Genomic DNA, 17872 nt, shown 5'->3' with positions numbered 1-17872 from the left:
TGTGTTTCGTAAGATCTTGAAATTTTAATACCAGGTTGTTACATAAGATTGCGGGCCGAGAAAAACAATGCGGTCCAAATTTGTTGAGAAATTCTGACTTAGGCGTATTAAGCAGCTAAAATTTCGTGATCAGTTTGAGGTAAAAAAATTTTACTGGGGTGTCAAATAAACCTAGGCCGATTTCGGAATGAAAACATTGGATTGAAAACAATTTACATCCTTGTTTCATCTTAACTGCATAAAAATTTACACACAGCTTGTATATGTGTGTGATATATTTCTATACTGTACTTGCAATACAAAGCTACACCTGCTAATCCAAGAATGGCCGAACAACAAACAAAAGGAGAAGACTCACAAAACATTGTTGCCGAGGTAAGTTTGTTGTTCTTGAATATTGAGATTTGCTGTACTGGTGGTGGTAGAGGTTGGAGAAAATCATTTGTGAGTAACAGATTTTATTTACACGTAACAAAACGCATTTGGGCAGTTTAGAGTAGTTTTTTGAAACAGTTTTGGATTTCAGAAAATTTCAAGGTCTTTTTGGAGGAATAACATTAGTGTTTTTGGTAACTTTTGCTGGTTCCATTCCAGAACCTACACCTACATACTGGTGACGTACATCATCATGAACATCTGCATCAGACTGTGGAAGAACATCATCACCATCAGACTGTAGAAGAACATCTGCATCAGACAGTGGAAGAACATCATCACCACGCCCATTATCATAAATCAACCATTACAGAATCAGAAGATAAACGAGGTATGAGAGTTTTATTATTTTATTTGTTTGGAATGCAAATACTTATATTCCAGTCGAACACCAACTGATTTCGCCTTTATTTACGACCATTTGGAGATCACAAATTTATTAGCTTAATGCGACTTATTTAATAATATCTGTGTCTTGCCCCAGCGACAACATACAATCCAATTAAACATATTATGTGACTTAGACCGTTAGTCTCTGATTAAATGACGTGGATATCATCATATTAAATTGTCACTACAGATAATGTTTCACTGATTTCTTCATTTCTGTTTATGGTTGTCAGTAATTTTGCTACCAATGATCAGTTAGGTTGCCATGTATGATGCATTGCTATGGAAATCTGGTGCTATCTCATGGAACGCAAGTTCATGTAAATGTTCATCGTTGGCCTTTATGTATTAAGTTACTGAGCAAGAGCAATTAACATATACCACGAACATAGTGACTGCCTGTAGCATGATTCACACCAAACGCGACTGGCAGTGACGGCGTGATTTTCTCGATTGAAGCGTCTGACGGCGGAGTTAAGTCTGATTTAACTTTTCCGTCAGCCGCAATGACCCGAAGCTTGTTTTCGTTGGGATAGCCGCTTCCAAAAGCTCGGAAAACCCGTGCGACTGCTAGGCATCGTCAGCCGCAACCATCAGCCTCCTCTGGTGCCCTTAAATTCCAGTTACGGTAGTTGTTGGGGGCGGAATGCAAGTGCGAGCAAAGTTCTGTCTTTCAGCATGATACTAAAAGGCTATGGGGGTGCATGTCTTGGACCTGTGCTTTTGAGGAAAGCCTTATTCCGATTGAAATAAGAATGTGCCTGACTTCAACATTTAAGACGAAAGCATGATATCCGTGACCTTCTCGCGTGAAAGGTGTTAAGTTTTCAGGTACTTTAATGTGTTTAGTAATTTGTGTTTGGATCCAGATGCTCGGGAGCTCTCACTTCCCTTGTAGAATCATGATGAGCATGCGATCTTTTTTGTCTACTTGAATAGTGCAATTTAGAGTTTGTCAGAATAATGCATTTAACAGGTTTCGCAAACTGTGTGTGCCGCGAAAAATTGATCAAAGATCACAAATTATAACCTTGTGACATCACAAATAACCTACGTAACCATTTTACAAACCACTTGAGGACAAGTGTTGGAATATTTTTGTAGCTGTGACAAGCGAAACTGTGCAAACATACGGGAAGTAAAAGTGTTTGTAAAAACGTTTAAATCAGTTGGTAGGTACGACAGTACAGGGACAGCTATTTCCAATATGGATTATGGTGGACAGAAGATTGCAGTTTACCGTATCTAATGTTGAGCCAAACTGTCAAATGCTACGGTGCCTGTAAGTTACCAAGGCATCTTCACGCCGATCACATGGGCTTAGAAAGTAAGGAATTTTCCTCACGCTTGTTTGGCCAACATGTAAAACAAACACTGTAGCTAAAACACCTACGTTTGTCTACGATGAAGCTTTTTTTGCTGACTGTGGAACGGAAACACTCTCATACAATCGCTAAAATTTCTTCATCTGAAAAAACAGAAAATATACAACTTTTGTAACAAAACCTGCCTTGTTTTCCATGTTTTGCTGAGTGATTATGATTTCGATTGATTTACTTCCCGCTCATATGTTCGCGTCCACTTTTTCTGCAAACTTTGTTCACACTAGGTTTCTCCAGGTCGGATAGTTTACAACTGGGAACATAACTAGGTAGTAGAAAACCAAAACTTTTTGCCGTTCAACGCAGACATAAGTCTTTAATTATTCTGCAAATATTACCACAAAATTAAACCGCCTTTTCAGCTCAATTTTATACAACACACGTTACCACGTAGCAACCGGACCTAAAACGCCCAAAACTCTACTTAAAACTGTCCAAAACTGGCTCAAATTCGCCAAAGCAACAGCACATGAATACGCTTATTCAACCGCGAAATTGACCCCCATGTGTAACATACGTCACAGAAATCAGTGCTTGTATTTCGTAATGTTTAGTGTGCAGCATTGCACAAGTATTTGCAAGCCCGTAACCGAACGTATTAAATATTTCGCAAGTTTCAACTCAAATGACAAACCTATGTTCTGAACGTGTGAACCAGGGACTCCCCAGCACGCGTGAATCATCTATATCCGTTCCCACAGATAATCTCGATGTGTACTGTATTTTATGCTCTTGTATTATATTACTTCGCCGGTTTGGTGATATCACGTGACATTATTGACCAATCCGCGCTCATAATGGAGAGCTTTAAATAGTCCAGTGGGTACCAGGAAATGCATTCTATTTGAATAAGTCTATTCTATCGTAATTCCATTCATTGCCACTGCTATTATTACTGAGACTTAACAAACTATTCGTCGGCTTGGGATTTATTCCCATAGCCTGATAATAAACTGTTTATTTGGATTAAACGGTTTGCTGGTGAGAACGAGGCAGAAGCAGGCTTAACAATCGAAGAGGCTCAATTCGCGCTCAAGCTATCGAGACCCTATTAAATATCTCTGAGACACTTAGAGTTATTTACACATGCATCACTGATTGCTTTGTCATCCAACTAGTGCACATTTTCCGCTACTAAACTTATTCTGATAGAAATACCAATATGCGTCCTTAAACAAATTTTGTTTTATGCTCCATCAAGTGTACTGCATTGTGGGTAAAAATCCAACCAATTAGAGAGTTACAACTCGAAATTTGTCTGTTACAACTAAACATACTCTGTAATGTTTGTCGATGTCATCTGAAATTATGTTTGTACTTACTCCTACAAAGCAAAGTAGTTACATAAATTGACGTAAAATAAGATTTAGATCAACTAAAACTTCGTAAATAAGCATTTGAAATGAAAATATGGTGAAATATAATACGGATGGCTAAAAAACTACACAGCAGACAAAATTTTTCCCGTTTTTGCACTTGGGATTTTAAAATTTTTCTGTGGTTGACCGATTTGGTCGATTACGTCAGTTATTTATATAGCTTAATTAACTAAGTGCCCTAATAGGTTATTTATGTATAGGTAGAGTTTGTTTTCAGAATAACTAAAAGCAGTTATGTTTATTTTAGCCTTATTTATCATTTGCGAAAGAAGTACTTGTGTTTAAATTAACCTTATTTATTATTTGCCAAAGAAATGCCTGTAATTATTTTAACTTGATTTACGTAGTTAGTTTGGTTGCCTAAGTTACCTAAATGACTTCATTGCCCAAATTACCTGTTAATAACATAACTATAATGTGGCTGCTTCTACCGGCTACAATTTTTTCACCTGCCACCAGCTCGGCAGGTTTTTACTATTAAATTGTCCGGTCAGGAATTGACCTAAACCGGAAATGAGTTCTTCTTTTTTCCCATGTCGTTTTATTGGACATCACAACTTGGACATGCGTTGAACGCGTGATTACAATGACTTTGGTTTTAACTCTCGGTCATAATATAGTTACACGCTTTGGGCCTTTTTAAGTATATACATGTGTTGTGCGGCGACAATAGATACTAGAGCTCACTGTTTCTCAAGAAACCACTGTAACACAAATTAATTATCAGAAAAACCTGTTTAAATTTGCAGAAGAAAAGTTGCAACAGGCAGTTGATGAAATCAAAAAATATCAGCTTGAAAGTCTTGATCCAGATGTTGTCCCTTACAGTGAAGAGTTGCAGAAGGTTGAAATACCAGAGGTTCAACCAACACTGATAGATACTGATATTTATAAAGGAATTGATCCTCAAAAGGAAACTGAGTTTCAGCCATCAACAAGCAAGGGGTACAATGATCGATTTGTTGGTAAACACTTGAAATTTCAGAAACTAGTTTCAAGCTTTAAAGAACACAACCAGCAAGGCATATTTCTAGCTTTCCTTGGACCGCCTGGATGCGGCAAAACCACTCTTTCAAAGAGATTGTGCAGGCAACTAGGAACAGAAGATTACTTAGTGCTTCATCTTCGGTTCATGTATCTAAACTATGGCGATAAAAAGCTTACTTTGCAGGAGCTTCTGCTGGATAACCAGTTCAACCATGCTTCACAGGAAACACTCAGTTTGGTTTTCCAGTGGATGATAAAAAACCCAGAAAAGTGTGCTTTTATTTTTGATGGATTAGATCAGGCAACCTGGACACTAGAAAACATGGCACCTGTAAATGTGAAGTATGAAACTCCCTTGCCAGTACAACAGCTTGTTGCTAACCTTTGCAGCAGGCAATTTTTTCCAAAATCTAAATTGATTTTTACTTCTCGGCCCCACTCATTACTATTAATACCATTAGGACTCCGACCTAAGCCAACAATTTATGTCAGTGATCTTTCTCCTGAGGATGCAAAGACACTGTTTGATAGTTACTCAGGTGATAAAGCAAAGGAACTGTGGAGCAAACTTGCAACTAAATCTCCACAATTGCTTGATTTATGTCGCAATCCAATGCTTTTACAATTTATTGTTTATGCTGGGTTATTTGGTGAGGTGCACAGTATTTCCACTATAACTAATGTATTTGATGTTGTTTTGCAACAACTTGGTCACTCTCAGCATGCAAAAGGAGAGAAATTAGAAAACCTCAAATTGCCACTTAGCCAAATGGCATATGAAGGCATGGTTCGTAAAACCGTTGTGTTCACACATGATGACCTTCAAAAAGTAGGTTTAGAAGATGTAAAAGTACAGGATGTAGTGTTCAAAATGGCAAAGTTCTCCTGGTTTCCCAGTCGTAGAGTATTTGATGGGAGAGATGTTCTCTTCTACTACCTTCATCAAGTTCTGCAGGAAATGTTTGGTGCATACTACATTTCTATGTTCATGTCAGATGAAGAATTTGATCAAATCGTTGACGATTTGATTAATGAACCCCATTGGGCAATGGTTCGCCGTTTTGTGTGTGGCCTTTTGCTCGGACACAAACCAGGTATGTGCAGCGCATTGGAAAGTTTGTGCTTTAATGACCATTATTTTTATTTTATGATTTTTAATCTAAGCCTCTGGAAGTGGACGTAGTGAATCCAGTTCAGAATCTGATCCTGTCAATAGTGCTGTCAGCGGTATGACAATTTCCAAGATGCATAAAATCCGTCAGTACTATATTTATTTGTGTATTAAAAATGTGTTTCTGTTATCTTTTTTGCTGACAAAACTTTCCTGATTACTGAGCAATGAACTTAAATGTAATTGAAAGAAAAAGAAAGGTATATTATATGCTATACTATATTGTGACTCATTGTTTTACAGTTCGCAGGGGAGGCTTGGCTTCAACAAATGTAAAATCGACTTCATCCAAAACATTAGATGGCGCAACAACTTCCAAGGCCCAACTTTCAAAACAGTCGCCGGAAAATGGTGGTAAATGTTTTTAAAGCAGAAAACTGTTTGAGTGAAACATAACATATCAATAATTCTTTCTTTTTGAAACTGTTTAAGGCATATGCCACAGCATGCAATTGCACAACAATGCTAACAAACCTCCGGTTTAATTGGCATGTTTGGATGGAATTTGTCTATGTTGCAATTTTTTGTGCACACCACTTAAAAAGCCCTTACAGGCTGAGAACCACTGGAACAATTATTTAAAATTCTACTAGAATTTCAGCAAATGTTTGTACGCTGTTTCATCAAGGCACCTGTAAGCAGATGGTAGCCCAGTATATCTTGTTTATGATTTGTAATACATATGTTTGTACAGCTGGTGAAACTTCCACTGCTGCAGCTGAACTTGAGTCAACCAGAATACATCAAATAGATGATGGTGAGCTAGGACATGTAAAAAGTAAGTTCTGCCCTATATACACACATTGCTTAACTGGTTTTTAGTGCAAGAAACGAAGTATAACATTTTTACAACACAAACTGGAGTGTAATGTTGCCACCATGTTTTGCATTCATATTTTCTTTGGTATTTATTATAATCATTGTTTTACATATAAACCTGTGGTTTAAGGCACATAAATTAATTGTTAAATGGTATGAATATAACAACACTTCACTAAAGTCTACAAAATATGAAAAAAAATGATATATGTATATGCTCTACTATATATTTCAACACATTGTTTTAAAGCTTTCAGGGATGGTTTGGCTTCAAAAAATATCGAGTCGTCTTCATCCAAAACATTAGGTGGAGCAACAACTTCCAAGGCCCAACATTCAAAACAGTCGCTGGATAATGGTGGTAAATATATACAAAGCAGAAAACATAACAACAATCCTTTCATTTTTCAACTGTGCTCCATAAGATTTGACAGTGTATTTTGTGTTACAGCATTCTTATGCTTGACTTGATAAACTCAGTATTTTTGTTTAGTTTCTTCCAATTCTGCCACAAAAATACAAACAGGTTTTTTTGCGAGACTTTTTTCAAGACGTTCAAAGAAACATCGAAAACATACAGGAAAAGGTAAATTTTCAAATTATTGAGTTTTATTTCCCTGCTTCTTGGCAGTGACATCACAGCCAAACTGGGTGTTTCCATTTTTTGGAACTTTCATAGCTTAGTTGGTAGAACTATGGTTCCTAATGACCATGGTTATGAGTTCAAAGTCCAATGCTTTTTTATATCTTGAGCTGTCAGGAAAAGAAGCTTTACCTGGCTTGGCTGTGATGCCGCTGTTACTTGGTGTGTAACGTTTTAGTGCTGTAAGTATGCCACAGTAGCTCAATCCATTTGTTGTGTTAATCTAAACAATTATGTATTGTTCATGTAAATTTAACACATGTTTCTACAGCTGGTGAAACCTCAACTGCTGCAGCTAAACTTGAGGCAACCAGATTACCTCAAATATATGGTGGTGAACTAGGACATTTAAAAAGTAAGTTCTGCCCTATACACACACACGCTGCTTAATTGATTTTTGGTGCAAGTTCTGAAGTATACCATTTTTGTAACACAAAAATTCTTTCGTATTTATCATATCCATTGTTTTGCATAAACCTGTGGTTTTGGGCACTTAAATTAATTGTCAAATGGTATGAATATAACAATATTTCACATATGTAAACACTTTGAGAGCTGCAGACAGGGTGTACATGCACTGTTTCTACCTATGATGTCTGTCTCATCAGTGCAGCTGTTGACTGTGGCACTGTGCTAGCTTTTACACTAGCGAGCACACTGATTTCCACTTTGTGGTACCTTTCGGTCAACATCAATCCATTGGGTACCCTGTACTGGGTACCAAACAACATAGACAAACCACCGGTGGTTAGGAAAATCAGTGTGCCCGCTAGTGTAAAAGCTAGCACAGTGCCACAGTCAACAGCTGCACTGATGAGACCTCATAGGCCGAAACAGTGCGTGTACATCCTGTCTGCAGCTCTCAATTATTATAGCTTTTTTAAACATTTTGCTGTTGCTGTACTTGAAACAGTCAGTAAGAATATTCATAGATCTCAATGGCTCCAAAAATGCCTCTCTTTTGATTTGCTTTTGAAATAGACTCCAGGTGTGGTTTAAAGCAGTGGTAAGCCTATGAATACAGCATAGCTGAATTAAATCCCCTTTTCCCAGTAAAGCAGGATGTACAACTCAAAGAAAAATGTATTTTTATAAAGTTAAAACCTGTTTGCAAAGCCACTTCAAAAGCCACTGGCAAGCCAAATATAACATTCGTGTTGTGCATCCCTGCTGTAAAGTCTAACTGCCGAACTCCCACAGACAGAGCAGTGGCCTAGAATGCCCAGGTCCAGTATTTCCACTGCAAGTTACCATTGTACTGGGTAAACGGACATCGTGGTTTCGAAAGTCTCACATCTCATTACGCATCTAATATACGCAGGTTTTGTTTGTGAAAAACGCACATTGGGAGTTTAAATAATTCTCCCATCCAAATACATGGCTTCTATTTTTGCCGTAAATGTTGATCTTGTTATTTTCAGACAAAGGTGCGAAAAAGTTGTTGAAGAAACTTTCGAAATACCTGCGAGAAGAAAGGCCTAATAGATACGAGTTACGAGGTTAGTATTTATTTTCAGTCTGTGTGATGCGTGTTTGTAAACGTAACTGTTACGTCACTATAAGTATTGTGACGTCGCAATTCCATTGTTCATATAGAAGAGAATAGAATAAAAACGTTCAGGTTGAAAGTTTTAAAGGAAGGTCGCATATTTTTTGTCGGATAAAGTTTATGTTTTTCTTCCAGTAAGTTAATCTTTTTGTATTTGATTAATTTGTTGGATCTTGTCTTGTTTAAATCCGATTAAAAGTGAATAAATCTTGTTTGTGGTTTGCAATAAAAAGTTTTAGTGATTTAATAAAACTTCCGCCATGTTTGTTTTAATAAACTTGTCCCGGTTTCAGATTTCCTCGTAGATTTACAGGAAGTTGACGGAATATTTAGAGATGAAATCGCCCTCTCTTGTCCTCGGGAGTTGGATTTAAACTTAATCCCACTGAAGATTTCGGATGTTTTCGCTCTCGCGGATTTCCTCCCACGGATTCGAGAACCCGGTTTGGAGCTGAGGTTGCAGAAATGCGAACTTAATTCTGAAACCTTAAACATGATCTGTGAAGCGATTATGAAGATGGAAGTGGTTGGTTTTCGATATTTTGAGAATAAATATTTGTTCAAATCCATGATATTTTTATAGAACTTACTTTTTTTAATCAAAAGTGAAACATGGAGTTAATTTTAATCCGGTTTTAAGAAAAAAATTCTGTTTTGAAAAAAGTTTGAAACAAAGATTTCCGACCAATCTTTATATTTTAAATAGTTGAGAGTTCTCGACCTGAGTTACAACAAGTTTGAACAAAAAGATGTTGGAAATACTTGTCGGATTCTCCCTAAAGTGAATGAGTTGTGGCTGGATAGATGCGGATTCGATTCCGAATCAATTCGAATCTTGGGAGAAGAGATGAAAAAACTGGAAAACCCGGTAAGAATTTTGTTTGATTTATATTTGCATATAAAAATGGTTTTGTTAATTTTGATGAAATTAAAAGTTTTGTGATATTTTTTCAGCCGTTAGTTTTGGGTTTGAATCATCAGTAAATATTCCTTCCTCTCATGCGATGCAGACTCCAGTGGTCCGGATTGAAACAAAACACGAGACTTCCAGAATTATTTGTGTTTTTTTTGTGATTTGTTCAAAATTAATGTTTTTTACTGAAAAAAAATTGCTACGAAATATATAAAGTGAAATATGTCTGGAGCAGAAAGTGAAACGAAAGCTTTCCGACATTTTTATTCCAGTTTTTAAAAGAAAGAATACCAGGGGTTTGTAGAATAGAATGTTGTCATTTAGGAACGTAACAGACGGATCCACTTGGTCTTGGAATAAAATTAAAACTTCAACTGTCGCAAAATGTCTTATTTTTGAATGTTGGTTTTAAATGCAAGAAATATGGAACCTTATTACCACCAACGTCGCTAAAGCGTGTTAACGTCGGTTGACGTTTTGATGAATTTTGGGAGAAATACTTGTTGGATTGTGTTGAAAATGGGCTCGATTGTCAAGGAGGGACTCTTGTTTATAATATTCGAGAACGGATTAAAATCGACTTGAAATGTAATTGTTTGTTCACAAACAAATATTTGTCGTCAATAAACAAAGGGTTAATAAAGTGGTATCGAATTAACTTTTTAGTATGTTGGTGTAGTCACCCTTGTAGTTGTCTGTACCAAATTTAAAGTTTGTGTGACGTCTCCTTTATTAATACGTATGGATGTATACTTTGGGACTTGTTTACCGCCAACGGCGCTAAAGCGCGTTAACCCCGACTTTCATTTTTTCATATATTGGTTTACGCACCTTTGTGGTTGATCGTACCCGATTTCAAGTTTCTCACAAGTTTGTTTCATTATGTAATCAATGAAGCGTAAAAATGTATTTCTTCGTTGCTGTTGTGCCTTTTGCCGACCTTCCTTCAGGGTGCCTGCAGGAGAACCGCGTACGTGTGTGTGGGCGAGGAAATTCGTCGTTGCATATCTTCGGTTACTGACGTCACAGTGACGTAATTTTTGGTGTGACGTCATAACTTGACCCCACCTTCATTGTGACGTAATTTGGGGGTTCCCCGATTTTTAGAAGATAGGTACGTACAATAGTACACTAGACCCGAAATATTATTGCAAATGAAGAATGAAACTCCCACAAACTGTGTTAACTGTTAACTGTGCGCTGTGTTAATGTTGGTTGCTGGGTTTATTTTTAAATGAATCCTCAAGTCAATCCAGAGAAAATCATAGAATAAATTTTACCTAAAATCTGAATAAAAAATTAATGAGAAAAATCTTGTCGGCTCCAAAAACCATCACTAATCCACACAATGAATTGCTACTGGAAGAAGTCCTAGTTAGGGATGCACCGAAAGTTCGGTTTGCCGAATTTATTCGGCCGAAACTAAGGTTTTCGCAATTATTCGGTTTCGGCCGAATATTTCTGCAATATTCGGCCGAAACCGAAACTTTTTTACTGCATATAACGCTGATACGCAAAGTTTCGAAAAGGTTAAAATCATTGTTGAAACTGTACGAATGTGTTCGTTTCATTTGTTGACTTTCACAGAAATGATAAAAATCAACTTTAAGCACTTATGGTACAGAAGACGAGGTTATTCTTCAAGCGCCAAAAAAGGCTGTATGATAGGATAAGATCTAATCCAGTATATGATTTGTTTAAATTTATTGCGTTTAAAGAGATGGATACCAAAGTTAGTCTCGGTTTATTCGGCCGAATTAATTCGGCAACTTTTGCGGAATATTCGGTTTCGGCCGAATATAGAAATAGCTGTTTCGGTGCATCACTAGTCCTAGTCATCATGCTGACCCCAAACTAAATTAATTCGTAACTTTTGTCAACAGAAATCATATTAAGTGAGTTGCAGACTGGACGACTGGGCCAATGTTATGATCTGTTAGGTCACATCAGTGCAGCTTGATGTTGGCTCTTGACAATCTTGCTCGCCAAACCAGGGTTGCCAGATTGGCGCTTTCGGCGCCAAATTCCATGAATTTGGCTTTTTTCCATTTTGTCTGGCGCCCAAAATTTGGTTTGGCTTATTTGGCCCTTTTCTGGCGTTTTTCCTGTTAGCTTTGCGTTCGGAAGTTGCCCGGGCTCGTTCGTGACCAAACAGGTTCGCGGTATGCTTCTTTTCGGAAAAAAAACGTCACGCATCACAGCCCAAGCTAGTTCAGAAGCGTTGCAAACTGTATGCCTGGGTAGCGTAAACCAAAGTCCATAGAAAACATTTCTATGACTTTTTCGTAAACTTGACTACTTCTTTAGTGACGTCATAATTTGAGTTTTGAAAGACTGTTTGTTGAGTTTTTGCGTAGCACTGGCATTGCTATATGCACATAGAAAGTCGGAAATAATCCAAGAGCATAAATAAACAAAGAAGAGATTATATGTTGCTCTACCACATGAATGTAATTTGCCTGTAAATACAATTGAACATACGTTAGGGGAGCAGAAAATTAAACAATACAGTATTTAAACGATTGGATCTTTTCTGTTTCACTCAAAACTAGTTTTGGCGCTTTTTGGCGTTTTTTGTCGTGTTGTTTGGCTCTAAACAAAAAAAATATTCTGGCAACCCTGCGCCAAACAACCAGGCGAAGATTTCCACGAAAAACTGGGTGCAAACCTCCGAAGACAATCAAGGTGAAACCCCATATCCATGTGAAAGCTAAAACCAGTGGTGCTGTCGGGCTCCATGTCACAGTAAATTATATTTATATGCAAAGCTCGTGAATTTTGCTGCAAAAGATAGCTAAATTTTTTTCGACCAGTGGTTCTTAACCAGTGTCAGTGCAGCAGGAGTCAGCAACATTTTAAACATTACATGTGTGTTTTTAAATTATGTACGTGCAAACCAGAGTATGTTGTCCTTATCGTGTTACCACTGTGTTGCCACCGCCTCATTACTTATATCATTATATAAATTTTATTGTGTAAATTTGTGCGATTCTTCGACATTTATCTTTTTGACCTATCTTTGCGACGCAAGCCAATCCCGAACGCATGGATAAGTACTGAAGTATGAACTGATAAATCACTTGGCATGCCATGAATATTGACCTCATGTGCCAGGGGTTGCCGACCCCTCAAAGAGTGTTGTCAGGGAGTCTGCCACTACCTCTAAATACTCACTCTAAGTGATTTATAAACCCCTATTTTACATAAAATGTTTGTGCAGTTTACAATATGAGCATGGATATATGAAAAACAGTATAAGCATGTAACAACCTGGTTATATGGAAAACACATTGTGACTTTCACTTCATACTTTGATCTTGGCAGGACCAGATTTATCGAACATCAAAGAGGTCAATGACTTTTCTGACTGCTTTATATGCCAGGACAAAGAGGTCTGGAGTCACTGAATTAGATAATTGACCAACACAACGAATCCCAGGAAATTTTGATCTGAAAAAGAGGTTGCATGCAAAAAAGTTGGGTTCCCACAAGCGGTATTTAACTTTGTTGTATGTAAATTTCGATGAACAACATACAGAAAACTTATGTAATGTTTTTACCTAGATGTGCTGCATAAATTTTTCTTATATTAACACAAGTACTAGCCTAATTTCTTGTAGCATTGTAAACACAACAAATTTTTTTCGTTCTTTTTTTTTGTATTATTAGCCTACATTAAAACCATGTTATGTTTGGCTGTCATAATTGAGCATATGCATTTGTTGAGATTTCCCGAGTTTTGGTGGTACTCCAGTTGTGGGTCGCCAGTGCTCCCAAACCTTTGTCAAAAAGTCATTCTTTTTATTTCTTTCTGGAAAAATCCTTTCCATTTATCCACCAGGTGCACTGAAGAGTAAAACATCACCAAGGCAACGTCAAGAATATCATGACCTCTAATTTTCACAAGGTCACCAACAACATGCCTGCCCTACATTGAATCCTTGTAGCAATAACTTTGTACAAAAAAAAACCTACATTTGTCAAGTGGAATTCAAATAAAGTATGTGCTGTTTTAGCAGACTAGAACATATTTGATCAAACCAAGTAGTTTAGATTAAAAACGTCAGACAGTAGTTGGTGTTTCTGCAAGAAATACACAAAAGAACTTAATGTTTACAAGTGTTTAAAAGCAAAAGAACCATAAAGGAAAAGGTCTTTATCTAAATCTCGTTTACAAACGTTGATGCTATTCATTGCAAAGTCATTAAATACCTGTGCTGTTTTTGCAGAGTCATAGCGATGCCAACCTGAGGATTGGAAAATAACGACGGGAAATAATGGAGTTGTTGTAAACACCAATACTTCTCTGCAAGGACAATCTGGGTAAAAAACACAAAGTTAAACACACTCCGACAGAATGCAATCTTACTCATAACAGAAAATGACAATAAAAGATGACAAACATACGGTAAGCAGTGTTGCTTTTAATTAACACAAAAAGTTTTGCATAAATGATATTTTATGAATTGTCTGAGACAAGGTTATGTTTTTATAGTTGACCTTCCCCACCATTGATATAAGTCATTATTATTTATTTGTTACAAAATAATGAAGTATTGATGAATAATATGATTGATTATATTTTAACCCAGTGTAAAAACTAACAAAAATTTGTTAATATCTGCAACTTGTTTGTCAAAAATGACAACAGAATAAAAAGATTTAAGTGTTACAACGTCAAACCGAAGAAACACTATTAAGTTAGTTAATGGTGACATTCTGTGCAAGTGTGTAATATATGTGATATTCACATAACATCAAGTAAACTAACTTACTTTTTTGATTTCAACAGGTTTCCATACATTGGAGACATCCACTAACATGCTGTAAACCCCAAACTTGACATTACCTTCTTACAGCTTCACATTGTGTTAAATTCAGCTCAAATGTGAGTGTTTCTTGTGTGAAATCTGTTTCACAAAAAACATTTCGCACATAAGCCAACCACAAGCATTGATTTGCTGATGTTTTTTTCTTGATTAACTTTTAAAACAACAAATAGTATTATTAAGCTGTTTCCATGGTGACAGGTTAACCAATGAGACCAGCGAGCAGGGCGTGGGGTGGGTGGTTACAGGTTACTACAAATCAAAACATTTACTAGACCTAATTATTGAAGAGGAAAACCTCACTATGTGATCATTCCCAACTATGCTGTTGGAAATCATTTAAGTGGAAAGTCTGCAGGAACAATGTCGTTCTACACAAGATCTTATTTTTCCTAATTCTAATATTCTCCCATGCAGTTGATTTGTGCAGTCAGCATGTTTGCCTCTTGGACAAAACCAGTATTCGTCACAATGTGAGTATGAAATATGTGGTTAGGGCATGCGGGGTGCAGGAAGTTTTCTATGTTTCTGGATATAATTCTTCATTGGGGTAATGTTAAAGGTGAAATTATGCAAAGCACATGTTACTTGAAAACTTTCCGGTGTGGTACAAACTTATCCTATTTCTTTCATATCTATTCATTAACACTGAACTAGCTACAAGTGACATCTTTGACAACAGTAATGAAAGTGAAAATTGTAATGCATTTTTATAAGAATGAACAAATCACTATTTTCCAATAAATGGCGACCAGTGAGCATATTTGTCAATGAGAATTGCAGTCCCCTATTTGGCTGTTTTAGAACGACGGCACTGACACACGTGCTGGTGACAGTGGGGGTTCTTGTCATGCGTTGACCCCAACATAAACCGTCACAATATGTGGGATATCACAAGTGAGGCATGCGTTGTGGAAACGTAAACAAACCTGGGACTTACACGAGGGTATCAAGCTATGTTCGATCTTATCGGTAAATATTATAAAAAAAGTGTGTATATATAAGATTGCTAATTTTTTATTGTGATTTTGACAGTTTTATAGTGTCCAAAACCCACAAGGCATTTAATTGACCTGGATGAAATAATTTTAAATTAACCATCGTTTACAAGGTTCGTAATTGCGCCTTGAAAACGACTTTTAACCATTACTAAATAATATAACAAAGTACAGTGCATAGGATGGCGGAGTTATCTAGAGTACTGTGACCTGAGCGCGTTTATTATGTACTGTACTTTTTCAGATGGGCAAAGTTGACCAAAACAGCACAAAAAAATTTGTTCACGCCCGTAACAATTGCTAACCTTGATTGGAAAAGCTTTCATGCATTCCATTTACAAAAAATAGTAAAAGCATTTGTAATACTCGGGAAGAAACAAATTATGTTAAACTAGTTATTCTGGCGCATTCTTTTTCAAAAGTACTTTTACCTAAAATGCCACGTACTTAAACTCTACCGCCGCACCAACTGAACTGACGAAGGATGTGGCAAACCATCTAACAAGTTTATGTCCGTGCAATTTATCGCATCCGACAATATTAAACCAAACTAAAGTAGTTTTTACAAGACAATATTGTTTCCAAACAAATCTTACATAAATATTTCACTTAACTACAGGTTTTGGACGACGAGGTGACCGAGTGGTTAAGGTGATGGATCGCTAATCCATTATGCTCTGCACGCACTTCCTGTGTCGAAAGTTTCCTTTGCTTGCACGAGTCCAGAGGGGTTGAAACATTTTCCTTGCCTCAAACCTAGCTGTAAGTTGCAGTTCAGTGGCGGTATACGTTATTGTTTAATAGTTTTGATATCTAAGGGATAAATCAGCCCTTTGAACAAGTGATTATTAATTTCTGACCAAGTTCAGTCGCCACACTACAGTATATCGGTTAAACGTATATTTAAATACAAATCATATATTTAGTTTGTATCTAAATTAAACTGCAGTGCTAATGAAATGATTTGTCATCCAAAACAAAAAAGTAGTTTTAAACCCACTCATTTCGTTGTAGAACGGTAATTTTATTTTGTCCCACAAGTAAAACAGGTTGCTGCTAATACCGGTCGTTACAGGAGCTAGATGCGGTCGATTCGTTTCCATTAACGAATGTTTTTTATACATTGTGTTGACATCAAAACTAGTAGCACATAGAAAATCATCGATGTAACAACCGTTAATAGCTTAATATGCAAATTATCACCCAAACATATCTTTTAGTGGGAAGAAACTCAAACCACCTGTGTAACGGTACAGTCCGTCGGGGTTGCTCCAGGTCACTTGTGTCATAAGTTCATAACACGAGGTATGCAAGATTAAGTCAGATAACTAACAATAAATACCTCACAAAATCAATGTATTGATATGAACAATCCATTTTCAAAAAGAATCAGCAAGAATAAAATAAATTCGTTATATAATAAAATAAAAAAAATCTATGAGTGCCATTTGATAATTCATCCGCTAGATGGCGCTGCTAAGCTAATCTATATTAAATATACGATAGGTCGCTGGAAAAGGTGTAGATTTACTAAAAATGTTGGACCTTCTATAATGGCAATATGCACACAATAAACTAGCTTTGAACGAAAGGATCAGCCTGGCTGTTGTTAGGAATATATATTTCGCCCTGTAGCCATCATCAGTTCCTTCAAAGTAAACACAGCAATAACATGATGTAAAAAACGTCTTATCAATGGCCAGGGTGTTCCTGTTGTTAAAAGCCAGTGCTGTGTATAGCGTCTTTCTTACAAGTTTATTTACATGTGTACGTGCATTTACAAGGTTAAATTCATACATGCAGTGTAATGGTATACTCATTATAACAGGTTCCCATGCGTAAGAAGTATCCATTAGGAGGCCGCACCCCTCACTCTTGCGGAGGAACTCTCATCAACAGATGTCACGTCCTTGCAACAACTCATTGTCGTAAATCCAGCTCGAAATCGGGAGTGATTTCTTTTAAAGTAGATCCAATTAGCAAAAGGTTGAAGGATCCAGGCTCGTTACAAAGTTCTCGTGGAGCATTTCGGTGAATGTTGTGAGAATTTAATATTGTTTCTCCGTTTTATTCCCTATAACTAGGATTCCCAACTGCGGGTCCATGAACACTAATGGTCCCCAACGACCTTTCTTGGGGGTCCACAGGGGACTCCTTAACAATATTACTTTCAGTTCATTTTTGTTCATATGGCCACCATTTGACAAACTCTGCCCCTATAAAGCTAAACGCAACTATTTTATTTTCATGGTTACAGTTTCACCAATGAGACGATCGTTCGGGTGGGCGATTACTACAACCATGATGGATTCCAATTCAGCCAATTAGAGGGTGTACTGGATTCACGTGACCTAGATATTGAAGAAGTTTACAGACA

At 36.9% G+C, this 17872-nt stretch overlaps 2 protein-coding genes across 2 annotated transcripts in view; both read left to right on the top strand.

Moving 5' to 3' along the window:
• Positions 1 to 17872, top strand: part of LOC145908051 (uncharacterized) — a 161810-nt gene that overhangs the window by 65173 nt on the left and 78765 nt on the right. The gene's annotated exons all lie outside the window — the stretch shown is intronic.
• The window catches only part of LOC145909644 (chymotrypsinogen A-like), a 59634-nt gene that overhangs the window by 39244 nt on the left and 2518 nt on the right, over positions 1 to 17872 (top strand). The window lies entirely within an intron of this gene.

This window comes from Ascidia mentula, chromosome 7 (assembly GCF_947561715.1).
Source record: "Ascidia mentula chromosome 7, kaAscMent1.1, whole genome shotgun sequence".
NCBI lineage: Eukaryota > Metazoa > Chordata > Ascidiacea > Phlebobranchia > Ascidiidae > Ascidia > Ascidia mentula.
This window is presented reverse-complemented; position numbering and strand designations above follow the sequence as displayed.